Below are 13,563 nucleotides of genomic sequence, written 5' to 3'. Positions count from 1 at the left end.
CCCCTCCTTGCAGCCCAGAGTTGCTGTGGGGAAACACCAGGCCCCCGGGCAAGCCTCGTTGTGTCTATGAGGGTGTGTGCACCCAGGTCATGAGGAGGTGGGAAGGGTCTGCACGCTCTGAGTTTTCTCACTTTCCAGTGAGGGGGAGTGTGAGGAAAGGCAGCAACAAGGGGTAGCTGGAGGTGAGTGACTGCAGGGGTGCTCGGAGTCTGCCTGTTTTTACATCTCCTGTGTTTGCATACTGAGGCCCTGGGTGGTACAAACAAAGCTGCTCAGATGCTAACTGAGAGGCTGGAGGTTTGAGTCCACCCAGAGGTGATCTAATTCTGAAAAGTCAGCTATGGAAAACGCTGTGGAGCACAGTTCTACTCTGCCACACATAGGGTTGCCGTGAGTCAGAGTCTATATGATGGCTATTGGTTGTGTGTATGTGTTTGCAAACACATTTTCCCTTCCTGATGGGCGCGGGCTGGGCAGGTAGCTTCTCCTCTCTGAGCCTCGGTGTCTTTATCTGTAAAATGGAGAGATGACGATGGTGTAGATTTGCTGCAGGCTCAGTAAGTGACCTGAGGACTGGACAAGCCCCTGGACCGTTCCTGAGTCTCACTGAGTCCTGGGGTGTTCACATCCACGGTCTGGCACTTTGATCACCGTAGCCGTCTGTTTGTGCCATGAAGGGTCTATTGGACTGTGAGCGTGCACACAGATTGAGGTGCTTGTGTTTCTACCCAGCAGTAGCGTAGATGGCTCCTGTGTCCCTGGTTGTGTTCACTAGCAGCTCCCATCACAGGGCTTCGGCCCTGCAAGCCTCTAGTTCCAGCGATAATGTGAAAAAACCAGACCTCCTAAACTTGAATGATGGGCACATTAAGTAGGAATGCTCGAAGGGTTGGGAAACAGCTTTGACCCAACATCTGGGCCAAAACCTGGGCAGCCGCTCCAATTCAGCTGCTGCAGCCCCTGCATAGCAAGCCCTGCTCTGGCAGCTCTGTACATTGGGGAGGGGAAGACTCCCTTCCTCCCTTCCCCTCCATCATGAGCTCCCCCTCCCCTTTGAAGCCTTTGCTGGGTGGGCAGCTGTGCTGGCTGCTGCTGGGAGCCAAGCTGGGATCCGAGCAGACCCTCTCAAGCAGCCTGGCCTGATTCCCTGTTTCCACTGCTTCAGGGAAGGTGTTCACTTGTACCTGTTCCCACACAACCAGGGAGGGAGCAGGGGTGGGGGGAGGACTGAGATGGGGCTGGGTCACCTCCACTTACAGGGGCTGGGTTCTCCCACAGTCATGTGGCATGACAACAGATACGGTGAAGGGTCCCACCACAGCCCTCCACCCCGCTCAATCCCTGCCCCTCGCCATTGTTCATTTTCTAAAGCAGTCCTCGGAGAAGGACTTAAACCCCCACCTGACAACAGGCAGCCAGTCAGATAGTGGCTGCTGTTGGAAAGCAAACCCCAGGGAGCAAGGTTCACCCAGCACCAGTCCCACAGGACTGAGGGATCCTCAGCAGGTCAGGTTGGGGTCTGGAGGAAAGGTAGAGGGAGCACAGAATGGGGAGCCTGGGACCCCAACGTCACCTGACCCACATCTTCTGTGCCCCTCTCTCACTCCCCCATAGCCCTGTGCAGGCACCTCTCCGACTCAGAGTTTACTTCTGGGAATCCAATCTACAACAGTTGGTAATGGGAACGGTCTTTGAAAGAGGGCTGCAAGAAGGGGTTTTGGAGTTGGGTCTTCCTCCAAGTGGATCACAATGGGGATCCTTGACTGGCGGTGATGGGGGTATGGGTAGCTCTGTAACGGCAAAAGCAAAACTATTAGTGGTTAGATGGTATGCATGTTGAAGGGGATGTGCTAGCTAGAATGAGGGAAATGGCAACCAGGAGGGCTGAACCAAAAAACCAAAACCAAACCCAGTGCCGTTGAGTCGATTCTGACTCATAGCGACCCTATAGGACAGAGTAGAGCTGCCCCATAGAGTTTCCAAGAAGCGCCTGGCAGTTTCGAACTGCTGACCCTTTGGTTAGCAGCTGTAGCACTTAACCACTGCCAGGGTTTCCGGAGCGCCGAAAGGACCATGGAATTGGGTAGCTGTTGCTGAGCACCTTTGGCTCACTCAAGAGATGTGACAAGTTTGAGATGATTAATCACCAACCCAAAGCAAACTGTGAAAGCTGAGGGCCCTTGGCAGTGTTGAGAGAAGCTGTAATCACTGCAGCTGATGGCAATCAGAGCAAAGGATGAGCTCAGGAATCCCTGGAGCCACAAGAAGTTGGAAGAGGCAAGAGAGGATTCTCCCCTAGAGCTGGGCAGGCGGCGTAATGGTTACAATTGTCCTGCAAGAGGTACGGAGGTGTTGGATGCAGCAAAATGGACTTGCAGCCAACAAGAGTGCTGTGTAATACTTACAGGAAAAAAGTCAAGAAGGATGATTAGAGGCTCAGGGCAGCTACCCCAACACAAGTCAAGACCCGTTGCAGTGTTGGGACCAGAATTGATTCCAAGACCTGGAGCCCACTGGCTGAGGGGGGGAGCCAGGCTGCTATGGTGAAGGCCCCTGCAATGCTGTGTCTAGTATATTCAGTATTTGTTTCCCCAGTAGTTCCCCAGAGAAACCTATGGCCACTTACTTAGGCACATGTGGGGGGTGGGGTGTATACCAGCCCTTTGGGGTTCTTGGGCAGAGGGTCCAGATGGGTACTGATACCAAAATGCCCGAAACCCTGTCATGACCCCTGTTGTAGTGGAGGCATATTGGGCAGGCTAGTACAGGGAGTCCTGCACCAGGCATGGTCACGTTGGGCCCGCATCTGGTGTCTGTGTACCTGTCTCGGAATGTGTAACTGCTATGATGTAGAGTAACTGGGGAGGCATGGCTTTAATAGCTCATCAGGGGAACTTGAGAGGGCACTTGTGAGCTGAAACCTGAAGGATGGAGGGTTGCTGAGAACGGGGAAGATCAGTGCAGGTAGGGAGACCTACGCAAGAGCCTTGAGATAGGGCAGAGTGTGGCAAGCTACAGGGACTGATGGGAGGACAGGATAAGAGGCCCATGATGAATAAGGGAGGGTGTACGGAGCAGGCTGGACGAGGAGCTGTGTGGCGCACAGCCTAGGATGGTATTGCAGATACATATATACATACTCCATGGGCACTGAAAAGCTATTAAAAGCTTTCAACCAGAAAAGTCACATAATCTGTTTTATAGTTTAAAAGATGGCTCTGCTGGTGGGGGACATGGTATAGGGAATAGAAGCACTAGAATGGGGGTCAGCAAGTAGGAGGCCGGGATCTCTATGCCCCATTTCCTTCTTGGTCATAGTAATACTTGACCAATTCTTGCCATGAAGACCAAATAAATTAACCCATGCAAATTTCCCAGTATGCAATAATTTCTCTCCAAATTGGGAGCCATTATTTAATATCATTTTTTTTTTAACACGTGGGAAGATCTCTGCCATAGTTGAGTCGGTATTACATGGAAACAAAGCAAGGAACTGTTTTTAGGTATTTTGGGCACATTGTCATTTATATTTTCACAATAGGGCAAAATAGTGTCTGTCTGATGTGTCCTGAGCCCTCCTGCCATGCTCTGTGTCCCGGAGGCCAACCCGATGGACTGCATCAGTGGGTTCCCTGCCACTCAGCTCCATTTGGGTTCAGCCAATGGGAGGGTTAGCAAGGGGAAAAAGGGCAGGGGGGTCAGTGAAGGCAGTCATTCCCCTCCCTGGCCTTCCTCTCCTTGCTCCCTCCTTGCCTTAGCCCCACTCCCAGAGACCAGCGAGACCAGACTTGCCCCTTGCCCTTCCTTATTCTCTTTCTAGACCCTCAGTGTGTCACCATCCTTTGTGATCTCCTTGGTTGCATTCATGCCTCTAAATTGTTTCTTCATTAAATTCCCTGCAGTTAGACTCTGTGGAAGATAGAAGGAGACTTGGTGCACTAGAACTGTAGTGTTGGCAGGGAATATGGAATATACTGTGGACGTTCAGAAGAACCAACGAACCAGTCTTAGAAGAAATACGACCAGAATACTCCTTAGAAGCGACGATGGCAAGGCTTCATCTTGCTTACTTCGGACATGTCATCAGGAAAGACCAAGGTCTAGAAAAGGACGTCATGCTTGATAAAGTAGAGGGTCAGCAAAAATGAAGGAAACCCACCATGAGGTGGACTAACACAATAGCCAAATCAGCAGACCCAAGCCACCAATCGTGAAGATAGCGCAGGACCAGGCGACATTTCGTTCTGTTATACATAAGGTCACCATGAGTCAGAGCCAACTTGACAGCAACTGACAACTATACTGACAGAACCCTCTGAAGGGTGCCGGCATAATATACACCCCCTTACTGAGTGTTGTCCTTCTTCTTTCTGATGTCCTGTAAAAGGTATGCCATGGGGCAAGCAGTGTGAACCCGAGGATTCAACCCAGAGCATGTATCTATCAGAGGGAGTTGCTGACTCAGTCTGAGTGTTAAATACCTAAGACATTAACTGTGAAGCCTGCATCCCAGGAAGTTTGAGAGAATTCTAAAGAAATACTCTAAACCACCCTCACTCGTTTCTTTATTCTCTTTTAAATTAGTCATAGACAGTTTATCGTGTGAGCTATTTTAAAAAAAAAGCTTTAAATGCTCTGCAAGGGTAGCTGAGAGCCTTAACTTGTGGCTAAAATAGGTTAACAGAGGCTGGAATGGAATTTACTAATTTTAATGTCAGATGCTTTGTTATTTATCCAGCTCCTGCCTGGAAAAGTAGCACACAATAACCCCTAAAAGGTAACACAAGTGGGGAGAGAATAACTGCAGAGGTGTGTTTATGTTTAAAAAGTTGCCATAAATCACGCTTTTCCACAGCTCAAGGATTCACCGCAGGAGACATTGGCTGGTACATTTTTCCATGACAAATGTCAGTTGTCACCACATTTTTCTTTCATTTTCCATGGGGTTATCTCTTCAGGGTGATGTTTCGCCTTCCAGGTTGATACCCAGGCTTGCCCTGGTGGGATCTTGCACCCAGAAAGAGGTCCAGAACACTTCCTCTCAGAAACAATTCCACCTCTATCTATATTCTTTTTCCTAAGTATAAAAGATAAAACAACAAATGTCCCCTTTGCAAATTCAAATATTATGGCACATATAATTTAGAAATAAAAGTCAAAGTCAACCACCATTAGACATATTGTGCCTGTCCTTTCAGTTATCTTCCTATGACTGTATTATCATTACATGTATGTACTTATAATGTTGCTGTTGTTGAGTGCCGTCGAGTTGGTTCAGACTCATAATGACCCCGTGCACAGCAGAATGAAACACTGCCTGGTCCCGCATCATCCTCACAATCACTGTTATGTTTGAGCCTATTGTTATAGACACAGTGTCAACCCGTCTCATTGAGGGTCTTCCTCTTTTTCGCTGACCTTCTACTTTACCAAGCATGTTGGGCTTCTCTAGAGATTGGTCCCTCCTGATAACATGCAAAGTATGTGAGACAAAGTCTCATAATCCTTGCTTCTAAGGAGCATTCTGGCTGTACTTCTTCCAAGGCAGGCTTGTCTGTTTTTCTGGCAGTCCATGTTACATTCATTATTCTTCGCCAACACTGTAACTCAAAGGCATCAATTCTTTTGTCTTCCTTTAAAGTGGTCTTTTGCAGCAGATTTACCTAACGCAATGTGTCGTTTGATTTCTTGACTGCGCCTCCATGGGTGTTGATTGTGGATCCAGGTAAAAGACAATCCTTAGTGACTTCGATCTTTTCTCCATTTATCACGATGTTGCTTATTGGTCCAGTTTTGATGATTTTTGATCTTGCAAAATTCTATCATGCAATCTCTGTCTGGCATCGTTCCTATCACAGAGGCCCTATTTTCCAACTACTGATCCTTCTTCTTTGTTTCTTTCACATTTCAATCACCAGTATTTATCAATGCACCCCGATTGCATGTTTGATCGATTTCAGACTGTAGAAGTTGGTAAAAATTTTCAATTTCTTTGTCTTCTGTCTTAGTAGTTGGTATGTAAATTTGAATAACAGTTGCATTAACTGGTTGTCCTTGTAGATGTATGGATATTATCCTTACATCAGTGTTATACTTCAGGATAGGATATTGAAATGTTCTTTTGGACAATGAATGCAACACTATTCCTCTTCCATTTGTCATTCCCGGAATAGTAGACCATCAGATTTTCCAGTTCAAAAAGGCCTATACTAGTCCATTCCAGCTTACTAATGCCTAGGATATCAATGTTTATGCATTCCATTTCATTTTTGACAATTTCCAATTTTCTGGTTTCCTACTTTGTTCATTTCACTTTCCAATTATTAATGGATGTTTATAGCTGTTTCTTCTCATTTTGAGTCACGCCACATCAGCAAATGAAGGCCGGGAAAGCTTGACTCCATTCACATCATTAAAGGAAGAGAACCTAGCCCTGATCACAAATGTTAAACCATAAAAAATTTACACCCCAAAATCTCACTTCTAGATTCCAGAATTATGAGAAAATAAATTACTGTTCTTGAAAGCCACTTACCTGTGCTATTTTGTTATGGCTGCCCTGGGAAATTAAGTCATCCCATAACTTGGGCTTCTTTCCATGTCAAATTTTTAGATTATTTTCTAATGGGTGTAGATGATTTCATTTGTATGGATGACCAAGAGTTTATGTATTTAGTGTTCTATTAACAAACTATTTGAAGAGGCAGTGGCGGTTCAGTGGTAGAATTCCTGCCTTCCATGTAGGAGACCCAGGTTCGATCGCTCACCGATGCGCTTCACGCACAGCCACCGCCTGTCTGTCAGTGGAGGTTTGCGCATTGCTGTGACGTGGAACAAGTTTCAGCGGAGTCTCCAGACTAAGGCAGACAACAAATAAAGGCCTGGTCCTCTACTCCTGGGGAAAAAAAAAAGCCAGTGAAAACCTTGGGGATCACAACAGCCTGATCTTATTGTGATGGAGTTGTCAGTTGGGGGCCGACTTGATGACAGCTAACAGCAACAGCACATTGTTTTCGTTATTTTTTTTCTATTGCACTGAATGTTATGATGATTATCATTGTATATACTTGTTTGTGAACTGTTTGATAAACGTCAGGAAGAAAATCTGCCGTGCCAAAGGACATACACACTTTTCATTTTGTTAGATATTGGCAAATTGACTTTTAACTCTCAACAGTACAATAGTCAGTGAGAGTGACTGTTTCCTCCACGCCCTCACTCTTATATTTTTTTAGCCTTTGTGAATCTGATGGGGACAATGGTAGCTATTATTTTTTATTTGCTTTTCTTAATCAGCAGTGAGGTTGAGTGTCTGTTCGTACATATATCGATCATTTATGTGGCTTTTTCTTGGAATTTTATGTATTTTACCCATTTTCCTATTGGCTTTTTAATTTTATTATTTTGTGAGATCTCCTTTACATATTAAACACAATGCTGGATGCACAATTAGAAGAAATTAACTAGACATCTGTAAATCAACATGGACTATAGGGTTGAATGGAACATGTACAACTATAGAACTAAACCTATAGAGGTACAGGTTTATGTAAATTAATATAACATGAGTTCTTCTTCTGGAAATGGTGGGCAAGTTAATTTAGATCAACACTGCCACCAAGAAAAGGTAGAAAATCCGGAAAAAGAATGCTGAGGAAATTAAGGAAGACCTAGTTCAATGGCAGGGTGTGATGTGCACTAATTGCACGATTCAGTATTGTAAAGCTGTCAATCTCCCCCAAATTTATTGGTAGAGGAAATGCAAAACCAATCAAAATTCCAACTGTTCTTTATTTCTTGTGGTAAATTATCAAGCAGTTTCTAAAATTTACACAGAAATGCAAAGGTTCCAAACAGTCAAGGACATTTGAAGAAGAAGGAAAAAATGGCAGAACTTGATCTTCCTCACATCAGTATTTATCATAAATGGGCATCGATGAGGCTGGCTCTGGAGCAAGGATAGACATACAGTGTGGCAGAACAGGGTCCAGGAACAGACCCATGCATGTGGACACTTGGTTTATGACAAAGGCAGTACTACAGAACAGAGATGTAAGTGCTGATGGGTCTATGGGACATCTATATCAGAAAATAAAGGCCTGAGCTACGGCGAGGTATGGGCCGCTAACCAAAAAGTCAGCTGTCTGAATCCACCAGTCACTCCTTAGGAACCCCTACCGGGCAGTTCTACTCTGTCCTACAGGGTCGTTTTGAGTAAGAATCGACTGGGTGGCAATGGGGAATTTATTACTAAACACTAAAAGTAATCCCAGTGGGTTGTAGTTCTAAAAGTTAAAGTTAAAAACCAACATTTTGAGGGGAACTTTCATTTCAGAACAGGATGGAGCAATTGTGGCCAACCAGCACTCTCACTGCAGACAATTAGAAAAACAAAATAACCTGTTTATATGATCAGATAGCTGCTGGAGCAATGAGGACCAGAGGGACAGGGAGCTGGCATCTGAGTCACTTTTTCTCTGAGGCTAGTTGCCAATTCTGGACACTTTGCCTAGTCGGGAAATCAATAAGGCCTTTGGAGTATCTCAGGGCTGGAGACGTAAAAATGGAGACCCAGGGTGCCTGAAACCTGTGCCTGGTTATCCCTTAAGACACAACTGACTAGAAAGCCTCTGAAAAGCATAAAGGGGTTTTCAGTAACTCACAGTGTGCAGGACCCTTTAGAAGGAAATACAAGGGAACACTTCAGCTGTCAGCTAAATCCACTGGAGGGCTGACCCTTAGGAAGAGGGTAACAGGAGGGAGGTTGAGACTTAACAAAATCACAAACTAGCCTCAACTTAGCTTAGGCCTTGTTTAAATTGTTGTTATTGTTAGGTACCATTGAGCCAGTTCTGACTCGCAGTGACCCTATGTACAACAGAACAAAACGCTGCCTGGTCCTGCACCAGCCTCATGGTTGTTGTTATGTCTGAGCCCGTTGTGGCAGCCACTATGTCGATTCATCTCATTGAGGGTCTTCCTCTTTTGCTGACCCTCTACTTTACCCAACATGATGTCCTTCTCCAGGGACTGATCCCTCCTGATAACATGTCCAAAGTATGTGAGACGTAGTCTCATCATCCTTGCTTCTATGGAGTAAGTATTCTGGTGGTACTTCTTCCAAGACAGATTTGTTCCTTTTTCTGGCAGTCCATGGTACATTCAATCTTCTTTGCGAACACCACAATTCGAAGAAAATTCTTTTTTGATCTTCTTTATTCATTTTCCAGTTTTCTCATGCATATGAGGCTATTGTTTAAACTAGGAGTTGGCAATTTTTTTTTTTTTTTCCTGCAAAGGCCAGATAGTAAATAATTTCAGCCTTGTGGGCTGCATCATTTCTGACTCAACTACTCAATTCTACAGCTGTGGTGAGAAGGCTGCCATAGATGACTCATGAACAAGTGGATGTAGCTGTTCCAATAGTGTGTTTATGGACGCTGAGATGTCCACTGATGGACACACAATTTCCACATGGCATGTCTTCTGTTAATTTTTTCTCAACCATTAAAAAATGTAAAAATGCCTCTTAGCTCACATGTTATACAAAAACAGATGAATTTGGACTGTGGGCTGTGGACTCCTGGTTTAGGTTAGAGTGACCAATCCTAACCTTATTTGCCTAGCAGAGGAAAGGTGAGTGCTCTCTGGAAGAGGTAGCTTTCCCTGGACCCTCCCCAATTTTGTGCATATAATCCCTGGCATTCAATAAAATGTTAGTAGGCATATGAGGAGACAGGGCCACAAGATACTCAGCAAAGCGAAGTAAAGACAATAGAAATAGTTCATAGGTGACGTGGTGTTGGCAGGCAAAGACTTTAAAACACCAATGACTAATATTTCTCAGGAGATAATGAAATAGATGGGCAAAATAGATAAAAACATGGAGAATTTCTCCACTAAGATGGAAATCCTAGAACCGAAAGATACCATATCCAAAGTTAATGAAGGGTTTAACAGAAGAATTAGACACAATAGAGGGTAGGATAAATAAACTGGAAGATAATTAACTGAAGGAACCCAAAGCGTATAGAGATAAAAAATACAGAAAACACAGAAATGTCATGAGAACATTAGGAAAAGACTGAAAAATCTAACATAGTTGTAACTGGAGTTCTAGACAGAGAGGAGATTCTGCCTTGTTTTTAAGAAACTAAATGTGAAAATATGTACAAATATTACACAATTGTTGTAAAATATAATACTATAGATTCAAAAAGACTTGCGAAGCCTGAGAAGGAATAAATAAAACATTAATTTAAAAACATCTCGGTTTTATGGTAGAAACACTGAAAACAGGAACATCTTAAGAGAAAAAAGAAACATTAATTTCAAAGGCACAACGAGGCTGAAGACTGACTTCTTGAAAAATGGTAGAAGCAAGTCAGAAGGGGATGGATAACATCTTTAAGGTGAAGGTAAAAAAAGAATTTTTGTATTAATACTTGCCAAATGATTTGTTGCTTCCAGCAGTAAAACAATACTGAACACAATCCAGCATCTTTTAAAACTTTAAAAAAGATACTTGAAAAGTGTATAATTGTAAGACACCTTCCTCTCTAACAATTGATAACACAAATGGCTTGTTTCAAGGTGGTTCTGTAAAATTTAATAAAATAAAAATTTGTAATATCATCCAAAATGCCTTAGTATCAATGTAGATAGCATTTGGAGTCCCAGAGTGGTCCAAATGATTAAGTGCTTGGCTACTAACCAAAAGGTTGGTGGTTCAAATTCATCCAAAGTTGCAGCTGAAGAACGGCCTGACAATCTGCTTTTGAAAGATCACAGTGTTGAAAACCCTATGGAGTAGTTCTACTCTGCACACATGGGGTTGCCATGAGTTGAAGTCCACTCAGTGGCAACTAATTTCTTTGTTTTTGCTTTCTTTTTCTTCCTTTTTTTTGGGTATACAGCATGCACCATCTATCAGGCCCTGTTCTAAGCTTTGTCCATGTTCCGGCTCATCCTTTACATGCAGAGGGAGGCTGTGTGATGTAAAGCAGGGGGCACAGTCTATTAGCTGGTCTAAGACTCCAGTTCTAAGCCCACAGGCTGTGTGACCCTGGGCCAGTCTCAATCTCTGCAGCTCAGCTGCCTCATCTTTTAAATGGGCTGTCACCAACATCTGCTTCGAAGGGCGAGTTTGGGGGTTTGATGAGGTCCTGTAGGTGATGCCCAGAAAAACGGCGGATGCACAGGGGAAATCCAAGCTCTACCAGCTCCTCGTCAGACCCTAGCCGGGGCGCCACGGGGGAAACGAGGTGCAAACACAGCCACCCCACCTAGCTCCTCTGGCTTTGCCTGTCTTCAAGCAGGCTCAGTAGCTGAGGAAATAGGGCAGCTCCTGGGGAGTGATGGACAGCTGCTGCCTCGTTTTACAGACAAGAAAGGACATGTGTCCTCCGAGGTCACCCTGCCCTCTGCAGACAAGCAGGTGAGAAAACCCGGTCTCTTGGCTTGCAGAGGGCGTTCCATCTCCCAAGCTCCCTTGCAAGGAGTCATTGCTTCAGTGGTGGGGACGAGACGGTCAAAAAACGGATCTGAGTAGGACCATACCTCATGTTTATCGTTTTTTAAAAGCATTCAGAGGACATTTACCCAAACTAGGTTATTAAGACAACTTTTTCTAGCTGTCAGATCCACTCATTGGCTCTGCTTTCTTTTCTCCATTTTCATAGCCAATGGGAATATTAAAAGGCTTGCTTAGTAAACTAATTCTTTAAGTTCAAAGAGGAATACAAGCTAAGTGCTCACGTGGCCTCGTCCCTAATCTTTTTAGTTCAGTGGGAAAATTTACTGTGGTCCTCTCCATTTTTCCCGTCACAGACCATTGGTGACGTGTCGTAGGGGATAATAAGTGAGAAAATGAAGTTCTCTCTCCCTTCCAGATATACACGAGCACATCCTTCAGGCCCTGGCACTTTTATTTTGCCTGTCTCCCTGGCTTGGCGTGAGGACTGTGCATGTCTAAAAAAAAAAAAAAAAAAAGCATGTCTGGCTTTACTTTTATGAGAGAAATACCGAGGCTGCTGTAACCACATTGTCCATCTCTTCTTGAAGGATATTTCTAAAACAGTCTCATTATCGCCGCTTAAACTCTGGTAGGTCTTCTCCTTTTCTGAGTGGTTAGAGGGCAGTCCTGCAGAACGACTTTTGATAGCTGGGCACCACTGGATATTATATTTTTCTGAAAAAGTGACCAAGAAATGGTTTTGAAACTGTTTTCACATTTAAGGAAGACAGTTATCTTAGAGAGCCCATTAGCAGAGGAAATATATGAGTAAACACTGTCTGCAGTAGACCTCTTCAGCTGCCTGGGTACTCTGGGCCCTCTGGGTCTCTGAGGCCCTGACTTGCCAGGGGTCACCCTGTCCCTGCTCCCTCTCCCTCTGCCATCTGGCCTCTCTGTCTGCACTTCGGCTGCAGATGACACATGTGCTCCGGAGAGAGGCAAAGCTCTCATCCATGCCCTTTGCTCCTTGCTAACGGCCACAGTAAGCTGTGCTGCTCCGGGAGAGTGGCAGCTACTGGCCACTGTCTGTGGATGGCTAGTGGACTCAACACCTTAGGTTCCCATCAGCATGGCTGGTGCCTTTTCCTTTTGTCCCGGGGGTCTCAGGGTGGCTCCGACCATCCAACCAAAGAAGCTGCCCTGTCAGCCCTGCTTCACCTCCCCTGCTGGCTATTTCCATCCTGTCCTGGGGGGTTCTGTCCTTCCCACTGCACCAAATACAAGCAAGATTGCTGTTGTTGTTAGCTGCTGTCAAGTTGGCCCCCGACTCACTATTCACAATGGAACAAAGCGCTGCCCCCTCCTGAGCTATCCCCACGATTGGTTGCAGGTGGGACCACTGGGGTCTCTACCAGACCCTTATGTAATCTCCTCTCCTCCACCGTCCTCTTCCTGTCAACCCTCCTCACTGCAGGGAGTCAGCCATCTTTCTGAAGGGCAAGTGGCAAAGTTGAAACCCTCCATTCCCCCCACTGTCTCCAGAATAAGTCCACAGATTTGGTTTCCAAGGTCCTTCGTGACCAGCTCCCACCTACCCCCCTCCGGCCCCTTCCCACACTGGATGCCCCTGCCCCAGAGCTGAGGTCACTTCTCTTGTCCCCAGGTTCCTTGTCATCCTCAGACCGGGCACATGAGGCTCCTGAGCCTTTGTGACTCCCAGGAGAGGGTGTGCTCTGACAGTGTTATGTTCATTTTAGTTTCTATCATGCCGTTCTTCTTGATACTGGAAACAAATTCCTCTCCTGCTTACCATGCCTTAGAGTTTCCTTGTCATGGATTTAATTTAAAGTCCAGTGACAGGTCTCCCCTTTCTTGCTCCATTAGGGAGCTTCAGTCCACTTGCACCACAGCCTACCAACAGTGGCTGGACCGTGCTTTAGGGCATTTTGCAGGAATGGTCTTTTTCTCTAAGTTAACATTCGAAGCAATGTGAACACTTTGAAATAGTGAGATAAAGCTTAGTCTGGGTGCAGGCCCTTCCTCTCAGGCCGAGGACGCTGGCAGCAGGAGAAGGTGTCAGAAGCCATGCTTTTGAAGTGTCCCGTTAG

Source organism: Elephas maximus, chromosome 16, assembly GCF_024166365.1.
Source record: "Elephas maximus indicus isolate mEleMax1 chromosome 16, mEleMax1 primary haplotype, whole genome shotgun sequence".
NCBI lineage: Eukaryota > Metazoa > Chordata > Mammalia > Proboscidea > Elephantidae > Elephas > Elephas maximus.
Note: the sequence above shows the minus strand (reverse complement) of the source record.